Source organism: Triticum urartu, chromosome 2 (genome assembly GCF_003073215.2).
Source record: "Triticum urartu cultivar G1812 chromosome 2, Tu2.1, whole genome shotgun sequence".
NCBI lineage: Eukaryota > Viridiplantae > Streptophyta > Magnoliopsida > Poales > Poaceae > Triticum > Triticum urartu.
Genome location: NC_053023.1, coordinates 741,234,901 through 741,252,447, shown reverse-complemented (window position 1 = coordinate 741,252,447; position 17,547 = coordinate 741,234,901). Strand labels below are relative to the sequence as shown.

At 43.2% G+C, this 17,547-nt stretch overlaps 1 pseudogene; it reads right to left on the bottom strand.

Annotated features, from left to right (window-relative positions):
- Positions 1–15,459: 15,459 nt before the first annotated feature.
- Positions 15,460–15,598, bottom strand: LOC125541898 (annotated as a pseudogene).
- Between the last annotated feature and the right edge of the window lie 1,949 nt (positions 15,599–17,547).

The following is a 17,547-nucleotide window of genomic DNA, read 5'->3' as shown; positions in this document are numbered from 1 at the left end:
AGCATATGTTGTTGCAAAGTATATGAATATCTTTTTGTTGATGTAGCTGTTTGTTTATTTCTTTTATCTAATAAGGGGAAGTGGTCTGTATATTTTGAAGGGGAGAATATTTGAGTTGTACAATTAATTGTGTCTCTCATGTCCTTCACATCTAGACGGAGGGAACACATAACAGAAGTCTCAATATATTGGTGACATAGTCTGTTAAGAACCAATTCACATACATATCATATATACAAGAGCTAGGCAATCCATTTTACAGTTTGTAGGTACGATGCATTTTTTTCATGTGTGAATCTAGGAGAGGTGGTACTAAAAGGTTGGACTTTGTGCAGGTAGAAGAGATGTTTAGATACAAAATTAGATACAAAAAGGTCGCAGGTAGAAGAGATGTCTAGATATTTGAGTTACAGCTAGCGTGCTCCAATTAACAGGTAGAGATCATGGGCAGTTCGAAAGTAGAGTAGGATATGTTCAGAACTACAATTAAAAATGAAAGAAAACCATGCTTGGCTTTCTTTAGCAACAGTTCACTTCCACTTCTACCTGATTGTACCTCTTTAATGTCCATGAAGGTTTTCTGCTCTGCATACAGTATGGGTCAAAAGTCAAAATGGCGAAAAAGGCACTAACGTCGTTACTTGGAAACAATAATTAACTTTTGTAGTTTGTTTACCTTCTTTTGTCTCTCGAGTATACTTTGTGTGTCCATACTTCTGTTCCAAAAAGAAAATTGTAAGTAACAATGAAAGAAAGAAGAATTGGTTACCTGACTTGTTCATTACTGCCTTGATGTCTTATTCAATTATTGCCTGACTTCTTAATATACTTGGACGGATAATCCTTTTGTTTTCCCTTCTTTTTGGGGTTTGCAAGCAACAGTTTAAATGATGCTGAGTTTTTTTGCTTATTACAGCAAAAGTGATGGATTTCATACTATTGTATTTCTGGAAATGCGTATTCACAAAATTGCAATCTGAAGGAGTGATGGAAGTGGAGATTGCATGCTTTTTCTTTAATATACCTAATAGATGGTATATTATTTTCGCTTTAGATTTAAGAGTGTTCGATCTGCTACATCGTGCATTTGTTCAGTCTCAAAATTTCAGTGTTATTTCTAGCATATTCTCTATTTCTCGATATTATTCACACCACGTCATTGGTGAAAGCCTACTGGAAAGAATAATTAATTAATGGTGTGCTAGTAATCTTTAAACTAAAATGTTCGGTATACAACCAGAACTATACAAAAAAATGAGATCAGGGTATATTCCCTTGAATTATATACTTAATACATTTTCATGTGGGGGCTCTTTATAGAAAGCAATGGCGATAATAATCAAGAAAATATGCTAGTAATCCTGCTAGTAAAGATAATAATCAGGAAGTGGCATATATACAATTTCAACACATGCTCTGTCTCAATTCTTCATCCCATCTCATACTGAAGTGAGGGCAGAGATAATTATGTACCTTGTATGCCATGAAGGCTAATCAGTAAATTGGAGAATGCATGTTTTTTTTATTCCAACATATGTTACTGTTCTTCACAATTCCCAGGTGTTGTTAATCTAGATGTGAAGGTTATCGTACTAAGTGGATAATTTAATTGGCTAAAATGCTCTTGCCTTTGAGTGGTTTTTATTTCACATTACATGCAAAAAGCTAGTTTATTGACCTAATTACTTTTAATTAATGAAGAAAGTATGCCTCCAGTATTACTATTCTTCTTTTTCTTAGCGTGTGTTGCCCACATTTTTATGCTACCTTAATATAGTAGTGGTGTGTGCATCAGATGATTGCTTGGAAAATCAACTCATTATTGCTCTTTGTATTCATTTGGGAGCTGGCTATTATAACTTATTATAATTCTGATGTGTTTTGGATTCTTTGCAGATTTAGCAGTTAGTCCGTGTTACTAGAGATTAAAGTTTTTCAGCAGGATTACTTGGGTCCAATTAGCTGCCTGGAAGTGGCTGTGTAGTGTTGGAGATTAAAATCACCCCGTAGTGCTTTTTGAACAGAGTCATGTTACTCATTTTTTTTAAATGCTTATTGAAGGAAATATGCCCTAGAGGCAATAATAAAGTTATTGTTTATTTCCTTATAATCATGATAAATGTTTATTATTCATGCTAGAATTGTATTAACCGGAAACATAATACATGTGTGAATACATAGACAAACAAAGTGTCACTAGTATGCCTCTACTTGACTAGCTCGTTAATCAAAGATGGTTATGTTTCCTAACCATGAACAATGAGTTGTTATTTGATTAACGAGCTCACATCATTAGTTGAATGATCTGATTGGCATGACCCATTCCATTAGCTTAGCACCCGATCATTTAGTATGTTGCTATTGCTTTCTTCATGACTTATACATGTTCCTATGACTATGAGATTATGCAACTCCCATTTACCGGAGGAACACTTTGGGTGCTACCAAATGTCACAACGTAACTGGGTGATTATAAAGGAGCATTACAGGTGTCTCCAAAGGTAGATGTTGGGTTGGCGTATTTCGAGATTAGGATTTGTCACTCTGATTGTCGGAGAGGTATCTCTGGGCCCTCTCGGTAATACACATCACATAAGCCTTGCAAGCATTACAACTAATATGTTAGTTGTGAGATGATGTATTACGGAACGAGTAAAGAGACTTGCCGGTAACGAGATTGAACTAGGTATTGGATACCGACGATCGAATCTCGGGCAAGTAACATACCGATGACAAAGGGAACAACGTATGTTGTTATGCGGTCTGACCGATAAAGATCTTCGTAGAATATGTAGGAGCCAATATGGGCATCCAGGTCCCGCTATTGGTTATTGACCGGAGACGTGTCTCGGTCATGTCTACATTGTTCTCGAACCCGTAGGGTCCGCACGCTTAAGGTTACGATGACAGTTTCATTATGAGTTTATGCATTTTGATGTACCGAAGGTTGTTCGGAGTCCCGGATGTGATCACGGACATGACGAGGAGTCTCGAAATGGTCGAGACGTAAAGATTGATATATTGGAAGCCTATGTTTGGACATCGGAAGTGTTCCGGGTGAAATCGGGATTTTACCGGGTTACCGGGAGGTTACCGGAACCCCCCCGGGGAACCATATGGGCCTTCATGGGCCTTAGTGGAAAGGAGAAAGGGGCAGCCCAAGGTGGCTGCGCCACTTCCCCCTCCCCTAGTCCTATTAGGAGTAGGAGAAGGTGGCCGGCCCCCCTCTCTCTCTTTCCCCCCTTGGGAATCCTAGTTGGAATAGGATTGGGGGGGGAGTCCTACTCCCAGAAGGAGTAGGACTCCTCCTGCGCCTCTCTCCCTGGCCGGCGCCCCCCCTCCCCCCTTGGCTCCTTTATATACTGAGGTAGAGGCACCCTAGAACACACAAGTTGATCCACGTGATCTATTCCTTAGCCGTGTGCGGTGCCCCCTGCCACCATATACCTCGATAATACTGTAGCGGAGTTTAGGCGAAGCCCTGCTGCTGTAGTTCATCAAGATCGTCACCACGCCGTCGTGCTGACGGAACTCTTCCCCGACACTTTGCTGGATCGGAGTCCGGGGATCGTCATCGAGCTGAACGTGTGCTCGAACTCGGAGGTGCCGTAGTTTCGGTGCTTGATCGGTTGGATCGTGAAGACGTACGACTACTTCCTCTACGTCGTGTCATCGCTTCCGCAGTCGGTCTGCGTTGGGTACGTAGACAACACTCTCCCCCTCGTTGCTATGCATCACATGATCTTGCGTGTGCGTAGGAAATTTTTTGAAATTACTACGAAACCCAACAGTGGCATCCGAGCCTAGGTTATTTATGTTGATGTTATATGCACGAGTAGAACACAAGTGAGTTGTGGACGATACAAGTCATACTGCCTACCAACATGTCATACTTTGGTTCGGCGGTATTGTTGGACGAGACGACCCGGACCAACCTTACGCGTACGCTTACGCGAGACCGGTTCCCTCAACGTGCTTTGCACAGAGATGGCTTGCGGGCGACTGTCTCTCCAACTTTAGTTGAACCAAGTATGGCTACGCCCGGTCCTTGCGAAGGTTAAAACGGAGTCTATTTGACAAACTATCGTTGTGGTTTTGATGCGTAGGTGAGATTGGTTCTTACTTAAGCCCGTAGCAGCCACGTAAAACATGCAACAACAAAGTAGAGGACGTCTAACTTGTTTTTGCAGGGCATGTTGTGATGTGATATGGTCAAGGCATGATGCTGAATTTTATTGTATGAGATGATCATGTTTTGTAACCGAGTTATCGGCAACTGGCAGGAGCCATATGGTTGTCGTTTTATTGTATGCAATGCAATCACGATGTAATGCTTTACTTTATTACTAAACGGTAGTGATAGTCGTGGAAGCATAAGATTGGCGAGACGACAACGATGCTACGATGGAGATCAAGGTGTCGCGCCGGTGACGATGGTGATCATGACGGTGCTTCGGAGATGGAGATCACAAGCACAAGATGATGATGGCCATATCATATCACTTATATTGATTGCATGTGATGTTTATCCTTTTATGCATCTTATCTTGCTTTGATTGACGGTAGCATTATAAGATGATCTCTCACTAAATTATCAAGAAGTGTTCTCCCTGAGTATGCACCATTGCCAAAGTTCGTCGTGCCCAGACACCACGTGATGATCGGGTGTGATAAGCTCTACGTCCATCTACAACGGGTGCAAGCCAGTTTTGCACACGCAGAATACTCAGGTTAAACTTGACGAGCCTAGCATATGCAGATATGGCCTCGGAACACGGAGACCGAAAGGTCGAGCATGAATCATATAGTAGATATGATCAACATAAACGATGTTCACCATTGAAAACTACTCCATCTCACGTGATGATCGGTTATGGTTTAGTTGATTTGGATCGCGTAATCACTTAGAAGATTAGAGGGATGTCTATCTAAGTGGGAGTTCTTAAGTAATATGATTAATTGAACTTAAATTTATCATGAACTTAGTACCTGATAGTATCTTGCTTGTTTATGTTGATTGTAGATAGATGGCTCGTGCTGTTGTTCCGTTGAATTTTAATGCGTTCCTTGAGAAAGCAAAGTTGAAAGATGATGGTAGCAATTACACGGACTGGGTCCGTAACTTGAGGATTATCCTCATTGCTGCACAGAAGAATTACGTCCTGGAAGCACCGCTGGGTGCCAGGCCTACTGCTGGAGCAACACCAGATGTTATGAACGTCTGGCAGAGCAAAGCTGATGACTACTCGATAGTTCAGTGTGCCATGCTTTACGGCTTAGAATCGGGACTTCAACGACGTTTTGAACGTCATGGAGCATATGAGATGTTCCAGGAGTTGAAGTTAATATTTCAAGCAAATGCCCGAATTGAGAGATATGAAGTCTCCAATAAGTTCTATAGCTGCAAGATGGAGGAGAACAGTTCTGTCAGTGAGCATATACTCAAAATGTCTGGGTATAATAATCACTTGATTCAATTGGGAGTTAATCTTCCGGATGATTGCGTCATTGACAGAATTCTCCAATCACTGCCACCAAGCTACAAGAGCTTCGTGATGAACTATAATATGCAAGGAATGAACAAGACTATTCCCGAGCTCTTCGCAATGCTGAAAGCTGCGGAGGTAGAAATCAAAAAGGAGCATCAAGTGTTGATGGTTAACAAAACCACTAGTTTCAAGAAAAAGGGCAAAGGGAAGAAGAAGGGGAACTTCAAGAAGAACGGCAAGCAAGTTGCTGCTCAGGAGAAGAAACCCAAGTCTGGACCTAAGCCTGAAACTGAGTGCTTCTACTGCAAGCAGACTGGTCACTGGAAGCGGAACTGCCCCAAGTATTTGGCGGATAAGAAGGATGGCAAGGTGAACAAAGGTATATGTGATATACATGTTATTGATGTGTACCTTACTAGAGCTCGCGGTAGCACCTGGGTATTTGATACTGGTTCTGTTGCTAATATTTGCAACTCGAAACAGGGACTACGGAATAAGCGAGCACTGGCAAAGGACGAGGTGACGATGCGCGTGGGAAACGGTTCCAAAGTCGATGTGATCGCGGTCGGCACGCTACCTCTACATCTACCTTCGGGATTAATATTAGACCTAAATAATTGTTATTTGGTGCCAGCGTTGAGCATGAACATTATATCTGGATCTTGTTTAATGCGAGACGGTTATTCATTTAAATCAGAGAATAATGGTTGTTCTATTTATATGAGTAATATCTTTTATGGTCATGCACCCTTGAAGAGTGGTCTATTCTTATTGAATCTCGATAGTACTAATACACATATTCATAATGTTGAAGCCAAAAGATGCAGAGTTGATAATGAAAGTGCAACTTATTTGTGGCACTGTCGTTTAGGTCATATCGGTATAAAGCGCATGAAGAAACTCCATACTGATGGACTTTTGGAACCACTTGATTATGAATCACTTGGTACTTGCGAACCGTGCCTCATGGGCAAGATGACTAAAACACCGTTCTCCGGTACTATGGAGAGAGCAACGGATTTGTTGAAAATCATACATACCGATGTATGTGGTCCGATGAATATTGAGGCTCGTGGCGGATATTGTTATTTTCTCACCTTCACAGATGATTTAAGCAGATATGGGTATATCTACTTAATGAAACATAAATCTGAAACATTTGAAAAGTTCAAATAATTTCAGAGTGAAGTTGAAAATCATCGTAACAAGAAAATAAAGTTTCTACGATCTGATCGTGGAGGAGAATATTTGAGTTACGAGTTTGGTGTACATTTGAAAAACTGTGGAATAGTTTCGCAACTCACACCACCCGGAACACCACAGCGTAATGGTGTTTCCGAACGTCGTAATCGTACTTTACTAGATATGGTGCGATCTATGATGTCTCTTACTGATTTACCGCTATCGTTTTGGGGTTATGCTTTAGAGACGGCCGCATTCACGTTAAATAGGGCACCATCAAAATCCGTTGAGACGACGCCTTATGAACTATGGTTTGGCAAGAAACCAAAGTTGTCGTTTCTTAAAGTTTGGGGCTGCGATGCTTATGTGAAAAAGCTTCAACCTGATAAGCTCAAACCCAAATCGGAGAAATGTGTCTTCATAGGATACCCAAAGGAGACTGTTGGGTACACCTTCTATCACAGATCCGAAGGCAAGACATTCGTTGCTAAGAATGGATCCTTTCTAGAGAAGGAGTTTCTCTCGAAAGAAGTGAGTGGGAGGAAAGTAGAACTTGACGAGGTAACTGTACCTGCTCCCTTACTGGAAAGTAGTTCATCACAGAAAACTGTTTCAGTGACACCTACACCAGTTAGTGAGGAAGCCAATGATAATGATCATGAAACTTCAGATCAATATACTACTGAACCTCGTAGATCAACCAGAGTAAGATCCGCACCAGAGTGGTACGGTAATCCTGTTCTGGAAGTCATGATACTAGATCATGATGAACCTACGAACTATGAAGAAGCGATGGTGAGCCCAGATTCCGCAAATTGGTTTGAAGCCATGAAATCTGAGATGGATCCATGTATGAGAACAAAGTATGGACTTTGGTTGACTTTCCCGATGATCGGCAAGCAATTGAAAATAAATGGATCTTTAAGAAGAAGACTGACGCTGATGGTAATGTTACTGTCTACAAAGCTTGACTTGTCGCAAAAGGTTTTCAGCAAGTTCAAGGGATTGACTACGATGAGACCTTCTCACCCGTAGCGATGCTTAAGTCCGTCCGAATCATGTTAGCGATTGCCGCATTTTATGATTATGAAATTTGGCAGATGGATGTCAAAACTGCATTCCTGAATGGATTTCTGGAAGAAGAGTTGTATATGATGCAACCGGAAGGTTTTGTCGATCCAAAGGGAGCTAACAAAGTGTGCAAGCTCCAGCGATCCATTTATGGACTGGTGCAAGCCTCTCGGAGTTGGAATAAACGTTTTGATAGTGTGATCAAAGCATTTGGTTTTATACAGACTTTCGGAGAAGCCTGTATTTACAAGAAAGTGAGTGGGAGCTCTGTAGCATTTCTGATATTATATGTGGATGACATATTTGCTAATTGGAAATGATATAGAATTTCTGGATAGCATAAAGGGATACTTGAATAAAAGTTTGTCAATGAAAGACCTCAGTGAAGCTGCTTACATATTAGGCATTAAGATCTATAGAGATAGATCAAGACGCTTAATTGGACTTTCACAAAGCACATACCTTGACAAAATTTTGAAGAAGTTCAAAATGGATCAAGCAAAGAAAGGGTTCTTGCCTGTGTTACAAGGTGTGAAGTTGAGTAAGACTCAATGCCCGACCACTGCAGAAGATAGAGAGAACATGAAAGATGTTCCCTATGCATCAGCCATAGGATCTATCATGTATGCAATGCTGTGTACCAGACCTGATGTGTGCCTTGCTATAAGTTTAGCAGGGAGGTACCAAAGTAATCCAGGAGTGGATCACTGGACAGCGGTCAAGAACATCCTGAAATACCTGAAAAGGACTAAGGATATGTTTCTCGTATATGGAGGTGACAAAGAGCTCACCGTAAAAGGTTACGTTGATGCAAGCTTTGACACTGATCCGGACGATTCTAAATCGCAAACCGGATACGTGTTTACATTAAACGGTGGAGCTGTCAGTTGGTGCAGTTCTAAACAAAGCGTCGTAGCGGGATCTACATGTGAAGCGGAGTACATAGCTGCTTTGGAAGCAGCGAACGAAGGAGTCTGGATGAAGGAGTTCATATCCGATCTAGGTGTCATACCTAATGCATCGGGTCCAATGAAAATCTTTTGTGACAATACTGGTGCAATTGCCTTGGCAAAGGAATCCAGATTTCACAAAAGGACCAAACACATCAAGAGACGCTTCAATTCCATCCGGGATCTAGTCCAGGTGGGAGACATAGAGATTTGCAAGATACATACGGATCTGAATGTTGTAGACCCGTTGACTAAGCCTCTTCCACGAGCAAAACATGATCAGCACCAAAGCTCCATGGGTGTTAGAATCATTACAGTGTAATCTAGATTATTGACTCTAGTGCAAGTGGGAGACTGAAGGAAATATGCCCTAGAGGCAATAATAAAGTTATTATTTATTTCCTTATAATCATGATAAATGTTTATTATTCATGCTAGAATTGTATTAACCGGAAACATAATACATGTGTGAATACATAGACAAACAAAGTGTCACTAGTATGCCTCTACTTGACTAGCTCGTTAATCAAAGATGGTTATGTTTCCTAACCATGAACAATGAGTTGTTATTTGATTAACGGGATCACATCATTAAGAGAACGATCTGATTGACATGACCCATTCCATTAGCTTAGCACTCGATCGTTTAGTATGTTGCTATTGCTTTCTTCATGACTTATACATGTTCCTATAACTATGAGATTATGCAACTCCCGTTTACCGGAGGAACACTTTGGGTACTACCAAACGTCACAACGTAACTGGGTGATTATAAAGGAGTACTACAGGTGTCTCCAAAGGTACATGTTGGGTTGGCGTATTTCGAGATTAGGTTTTGTCACTCCGATTGTCGGAGAGGTATCTCTGGGCCCTCTCGGTAATACGCATCACATAAGCCTTGCAAGCATTACAACTAATATGTTAGTTGTGAGATGATGTATTACGGAACGAGTAAAGAGACTTGCCGGTAACGAGATTGAACTAGGTATTGGATACCGACGATCGAATCTCGGGCAAGTAACATACCGATGACAAAGGGAACAACGTATGTTGTTATGCGGTCTGACCGATAAAGATCTTCGTAGAATATGTAGGAGCCAATATGGGCATCCAGGTCCGCTATTGGTTATTGACCGGAGACGTGTCTCGGTCATGTCTACATTGTTCTCGAACCCGTAGGGTCCGCACGCTTAAGTTACGATGATACTTATGAGTTTATGCATTTTGATGTACCGAAGGTTGTTCGGAGTCCCGGATGTGATCACGGACATGACGAGGAGTCTCGAAATGGTCGAGACGTAAAGATTGATATATTGGAAGCCTATGTTTGGACATCGGAAGTGTTCCGGGTGAAATCGGGATTTTACCGGGTTACCGGGAGGTTACCGGAACCCCCCGGGAGCCATATGGGCCTTCATGGGCCTTAGTGGAAAGGAGAAAGGGGCAGCCCAAGGTGGCTGCGCCACTTCCCCCTCCCCTAGTCCTATTAGGACTAGGAGAAGGTGGCCGGCCCCCCTCTCTCTCTTTCCCCCCTTGGGAATCCTAGTTGGAATAGGATTGGGGGGGAGTCCTACTCCCGGAAGGAGTAGGACTCCTCCTGCGCCTCTCTCCCTGGCCGGCCCCCCTCCCCCTTGGCTCCTTTATATACTGAGGTAGAGGCACCCTAGAACACACAAGTTGATCCACGTGATCTATTCCTTAGCCGTGTGCGGTGCCCCCTGCCACCATATACCTCGATAATACTGTAGCGGAGTTTAGGCGAAGCCCTGCTGCTGTAGTTCATCAAGATCGTCACCACGCCGTCGTGCTGACAGAACCTCTTCCCCGACACTTTGCTGGATCGGAGTCCGGGGATCGTCATCGAGCTGAACGTGTGCTCGAACTCGGTGGTGCCGTAGTTTCGGTGCTTGATCGGTTGGATCGTGAAGACGTACGACTACTTCCTCTACGTCGTGTCATCGCTTCCGCAGTCGGTCTGCGTTGGGTACGTAGACAACACTCTCCCCCTCGTTGCTATGCATCACATGATCTTGCGTGTGCGTAGGAAAATTTTTGAAATTACTACGAAACCCAACACTTATAGCGCCTTCAGATATGCTTGTGATGTTTTGATATTAATTTTGTTCTTGGAAATCAGATCAGATTGTTGGAAATTTGTATTTTCTTGTGAACAAATGCTATTTTTTGAATGAATATAATTTGTTGTCTATGTAAATTGTGATGCATCGATAAAACAGGTTGGACTAAAAAAGGGGCTAATGGGTGTGGGCTGGAATGAAATTATTAGTCTGACTGGAACGAAATTATTAGGCCAAAACCACAACTGGGCCCATGCTCGCATCCACGTCAGATCCATGTAGGCGCCCATGTAGGCGCCATGTTAGGTCCACGTTGATTCCAGGTCATGTAAATCGGTGACGGTCTGTTCCATCATATCCTAGTTTGGGCCAGGCGGGCCTAGGGCAGATCCTTGACGGCCAATAACCGTCATGGAAGGTTAGATGTGAAATTATGACGCGATATACATGACGGATTTCTAATCCGTCATGGTGGGCACGCATGACAGTTTTTGGCTGATTTGTGACGGACCAGGACCGTCATGTATTAACAACTTTCTTGTAGTGTGTTATTTTACCTAAGAGAGAGCAGCAGGAGTGATTAGCTAGCTAGAAATGATTTTGAGGATGATGATGTGCTACACTATTACTATGATGATAAAATAGCTAGTGTTGGTGGTAATGACTGATGATTATTATTAGCTAGTATTAGTGGTGATTAAATAAATACTGTTGGTGGTAATGACTATGATGATGATGAAATAGCTTGTGCTGGCGGATTAGATTCAAGTGGAGGCAACATGTGGTGCACATCGAAAGTACTACTAGTCCAAACTAGATCAAGTTTGGATTAGTAGTATACTTTTGACATGCACCACATATTGCTTCCACTTGAACCTAATCCACCTTCATTTGACACACTGTTATGGACATAATGATGTAAACCTCATAACTGGTATTGTACCAATATTTGTATGATGGCGCATAAATACACTAAAAAAAGAATACTAGTAGCGATGGAGAGAAAACACACTGCCAGTAGTTATATTAGCAGTAGCGTGGGAGTGAACAAACGTTGCAGCTATTTGTCCTAGCAGTAGCGCGTGCGGGCACGCGTTACTGCTACGCAATAGTTGTAGCACCTTATTAGTAGTGTGCCTACCCGCGCTACTAGTGGGCACAAAACCAGCGCTACTGCTAGGGTTTTCCCTAGTAGTGAAAGAACACAGCAAAGCCTCCAGTAGACCTCCTGTCATCAGGACATCCTGCCCAATCTGCATCAGAAAAGGCACTAACAGTTGTTGAAGGATATTTGCATATTGTCAGACCAGTTCCAGCACTCCCTTGGATATATCTTAATATTCGCTTTATAGTTGTCGAGTGAACAGAAGTAGGAGCATGCAAAAACTGATAGACTTTGTTGACAGAGAAAGAAATATTTGGTCTTGTTAATGTTAAGTACTGAAGTGCACCAACTATACTTCTATATTTAGTTCCTTCTTCTGGGCTTAGTAACTCTCCTTCATGCAATGACAATTTTTCAGTAGTTGACATAGGTGTGTTGCAAGGCTTACAATCTGTCATCCCTACACGCTTCAATATGTCTTTGGCATACTTTTCTTGTGTAAGTAAAGTACCTTCATTTAACCATTTAACTTCTGTGCCTAGGAAATAGTGCAACTCTCCTAGATCTTTGATTGCAAATTCATTTTTCAAATTTCTCAACAAAGCTGAGGTGGCTTCTGATGAAGAGCTAGCAACAATTATATCATCAACATAAATTAACATAAATATGATCACCTTCCCTTTCTGAAAGAAGAACAGAGAAGTGTCCCCCCTTGATGGTCGAAAACCAGGTTGTTGCAGCTTTGAGCTCAACCTTGAATACCACACCCTGGGTGCCTGTTTTAGACCATATAGAGCTTTGTCCAACCTGCATACATTATGTGGCCTTGACCCACCCTCAAAACCAGGTGGCTGTCGCATATAGACCTCTTCCTCGAGAACGCCATGCAAGAACGCATTTTGTACATCCAATTGCCGAAGGCTCCATCCCCTGGAGACAGCAACAGACAAAACAAGCCTAATAGTAGCAGCTTTTACTACTGGACTAAAGGTGTCCTCATAGTCAATACCATATATTTGTTTGAATCCTTTAGCCACTAGCCTAGCCTTGTATCTGTCTATTGTACCGTCAGATTTCCTTTTAATTTTATATACCCGTTTATAGTCTATAATGTTTCTTCCTTCCTTAGGTGACACTAGATGCCATGTTTGATTTCTCATAAGAGCATCATACTCAACATCCATAGCATTTTTCCAATTTTTGTTACTCAAGGCTTCTATCAAGTTTTGTGGTTCACCGATGGCAGCAAAATTTGCAAACTTGAAAATTTTCTTACAGCTTGTTGTGATCGAGTTACTCGTGTAGACCCAGCGGCACCAGTCGAACCGGTCGCAGAAGATCCTCCTCCCATAGCCGTATCAGGTTCGACAACGGCCACAAACGATCCGCCTCCTCGTACTGACCGGACAGGAGGATCCGCCTCGGCGCTCGAGCGGTCGATCCGCCTCGGATCAGGCGCAGACGGGCTGCCGGCCTCATCATGGCGCGTAGGAGTTATCGCGCACTCAGCCGACCAGGCCCGGCTGTCCTCACATGAGGACAAAAGCGGACTGGACCCACTTGCCCATGGGCCGCCGAATTCCGTCCACCTGTCACGCGCGGAGAGGGTGCTCGTGACCCGCGCGCCTGTTTCCACCCATGTGTCGGGCGCAGAGGGACTGCCATCGCCAGGCGAATCCTCCCTGGGATTTGTGCTTGCTGCGCCTGCTGCATTTGTGTCAGATCTCTCGGGATCGGCTCCTGTCCCTTCCTCGTGTCCTGCGCCTATGGAGCCATGCAGAAAGAGTTGATTCTGCATAAAATCATGACCACGAATAACTTTTTTTTCTGTAAATCAGTGTTATGACTAGTTGCCAATTGATCAACACATTCATTACCCCCGTGATCTATTGGATTTAGAAGCTCCGGGGACAAAAGAAGAATTTCTGCCCGTAGGCGAGCGCCAGCATTTGGGTGCAATTCAGAGAAAGGAAAATTGTTTCATCAAAGACAACATCTCTTGAGATGTATATACGTCCGGTATAAATATCTAGGCATTTAAAGCCCTTATGCAAGTTACTGTAACCAAGAAAAGCGCACCTTTTGGAGTGAAACTGAAGTTTATGTGAATTATATGGGTGCAAATTGGGCCAGCAAGCGCACCCAAAGATTCTAAGAGATGAATAACTGGGTTTTTCGTTGAACAATTTTTCAAGGGGAGTTTCAAACTTGATCACCTTGCTAGGCAACCTATTGATGAGATAGGTAGCGGCAATAAAAGCCTCATCCCAAAATTTCAAGGGCATGCAAGCTTGAGCAAGGAGGGAGAGACCTACTTCAACGATATGACGATTCTTGCGTTCGGCTGACCCATTCTGTTGATCAGCATGGGGACATGAAACATGATGGGATATCCCTATTTTAGTAAAAAAAAGGAATTTGATTTCTCATATCCCCCCCCCAATCCGTTTGGAGGGCAAGGATTTTTCGGCTGAATTGTCTTTCAACAAGATTTTGGAAGTCATGAAATTTTTGAAAAACTTCTGACTTATGTTTGATTAGGTAGATCCATGTGAACTTACTCATCTATGAAGCTCACATAGTATTTTTTTTCAACCTACTGATTCAACAGTTGGTCCCCATACATTAGAAAAGATAAGTTCCAAAGGAAACTTGGATTCACTTATAGACTTTGGATATGGTAACTGATGGCTCTTGCCCTTCTGGCAAGCATCACAAACAAGTTCATTATTTGATAAACTAACACATGGAAGCTTATTCTTGCTAATTATTTTGCTAACAATAATCAATGAAGGGTGTCCTAGATGCCGGTGCCATCTGTCCGAAGAAGGAGAGGTGACACTGAGCACATGCTTCTTGGCATCTTGTTCCATGTGTTTTATAGGGTATAGGCCTCGCCTACCCCTTCCGTGAAGAAGGGTTCTCTTCGTTGCCTGATCCTTAACAAAAAAAAGAATAGGGATGAATCTCAACGAAAGAGTTGTTATCAACGGAAATACGACTAGAAGAGATAACATGAAGGATATTTTTAAGAATAAGATCTCGTTCAGGGGTATATATGTGTGATTGACCAATGTGGGCAATAGTCATACCTGATCCACTAGCTGTGTGGATTTGCTCGTTTCCCGTGTAGCGGTTGCGAACTGTCGGCTTCTCTAAGTCTCCCGTGACGTGATCTGTCGCGCCGCTGTCAAGATACCAGTTGGTATCAACTCCATACTGGGGGGCCGCCATGTTTGCCGAGCGATGGTGCTATTGTTCTTCTCCTCCCTGGTAGGAAGAGTCATACCTCTTCCAACACTTCCATGCAGGGTGTCCAATCTTGCCGCAGATCTGGCAGGTAAGCTTGGCGGAGGGATTGTTGTTGTAGTTCCCGCCGCTTCTGCCTCCGTTGCCACCGCCTCCCCTGTTTCCACGGTTGGGTGGCTTGGAGTAGTTCCGGTTGCGATCACCGCCGCCACCGCCACTTTGCTTGTTGGGGAAGCCACGACCACGATCACCGCCGCCTTGCTTGTTGTTGAAGCGCCCACGTGTCGCCGCATTTGCAGACAACTGAGAAGACCCACCACGCAAGTTCATGCGAGTGTCGAAGCTTAGGAGCTGCGAGTAGAGCTCCGGCACCCCGACAGGCTCGACCCGTGAGCACATGGCAGAAACCACGGGATCGAACTCCTCATCGAGTCCAGCGAGGATGTGGGAGACGACATCTTCCTCGTCCACCTTCTTTCCTGAAGCAACTAACTCATCACAAAGTGTTCTGACCTTACCGACGTACTCAGCGATGGAGAGGTTGCCCTTCTGGAGGTTCGCCAGAGCAATCCTGACATTGACAGTCTGTGCGCGGGTATGCGATGCCAGCATCCCTTGCACAGTGTTCCATAGCTCAGCTGTGGTATGGCATGTTGCCACTTGGATGGACATCTCGCGCGGCAGCGTCGTCAGCAGGTAGGAGAAAACCTGCTGATCTCGCGCATACCACACGCCAAACTCCGGGTTCGGAGCCTTGGACTTGGTTTTGCTGTCGTCGGAGGTGACCTCAATGTGCACAGGTGGCACCACCTAATCGAGGTCGAGGAAGGACGCCATCTGCGCCCCCCGGATGGCCGAGAGGACGGTGGCGCGCCAGAGTGCTTCGTTCCCTCTCGTAAGCTTCTCTGTGGCGAAGTGTGCAAAGGGAGATGAGGGGAACGAATTTGTGGAGGAGCTCACCATGGATGAATCCGAGGTAGGCTCTGATTACCATGAAAGAAACTAGGTTAAGCGTTTGATGATCTCATCAGGGACGCATCCGTGTTAATTTATATAGCACAGGATTACATGCGGTTTGAGGTAGGTTGTTGAAGTCTTGGCCCCTAATCCAAGCTATACAAGATAAGGCAGACTTGTAACAACCTACCTTGGTTACAACTCACACATAGGATTACAACCGGCGCATACACATATACGTACACAAGTTGACACGCTACAATCTACCTTTTAACAGGAGAAGATAAAGATTATTCACATGTGAAAAAACAACAACTCAAAGAGACCAGTAGTCATCTCGAAAACAACCTGAAGAGACAAGGAAAGAAATTTGTGGTATTGACTTCCCTTATTCACCTCTCCCATTGCATCTTTTTTGTATATATCTCGCATGTATTCTAATTCCATCAATAAGCCAAGTCCATACACACTGATCTACTCTGCATTTTTAAAGCATGGGCACACAAACATATAAGTGATGAACCCCCGCTCGCTGGTCACCGGATGGCAATATCAGCCTCAGAAACGTGCAACATGGACGAAGTAAGGTAGATGGCCATGGAATTCCACGGCCATCCATCACATGCATTGCTGCATGAACAATCAGTCACGTCCAAAATCGTTGCACCATTGACACGTATCCATGATTGCAGGATCGATTTTTATTCTAGATTATACAGTATGCAAAGTTTGGTACATTTTGTACCTGTTTTTTTACCTTGGAAAACCGACAGGCAAGAGTTTTAGAATATCAATCCATACACCATTGACATATGTGAAAATTAAAATACAACTGAATATACATACTTCTACATAATTCTTTACACCAAGGACACTCTTCGAGAACATACACTACATTGCTCGATCCCTATGCTTATTTTTTTAAGGTAGGAGAAGATAAAGATTGTTCACATGTGAAAAAAGAACTCAACGAGACCAGTAGTCATCTCGAAAACAACCTGAAGAGACAAGGAAAGAAATTTGTGGTATTGAGTTCCCTTATTCATCTATCCCATTGCATCTTTTCTGTATATATCTCGCATGTATTCTAATTCCATCAACAAGCCAAGTCCATACACACTGATCTACACTGCATTTTTAAAGCATGGGCACACAAACATATGAGTGATGAACCTCGGCTAGCTGGTCACCGGATGGCAATATCAGCCTCAGAAACGTGCAACATGGCCGAAGTAAGGTAGATGGCCATGGAATTCCACGGCCATCCATCACATGCATTGCTGCATGAACAATCAGTCACGTCCAAAATCGTTGCACCATTGACACGTATCCATGATTGCAGGATCGATTTTTATTCTAGATTATACAGTATGCAAAGTTTGGTACATTTTGTACCTGTTTTTTTACCTTGGAAAACCGACAGGCAAGAGTTTTAGAATATCAATCCATACACCATTGACATATGT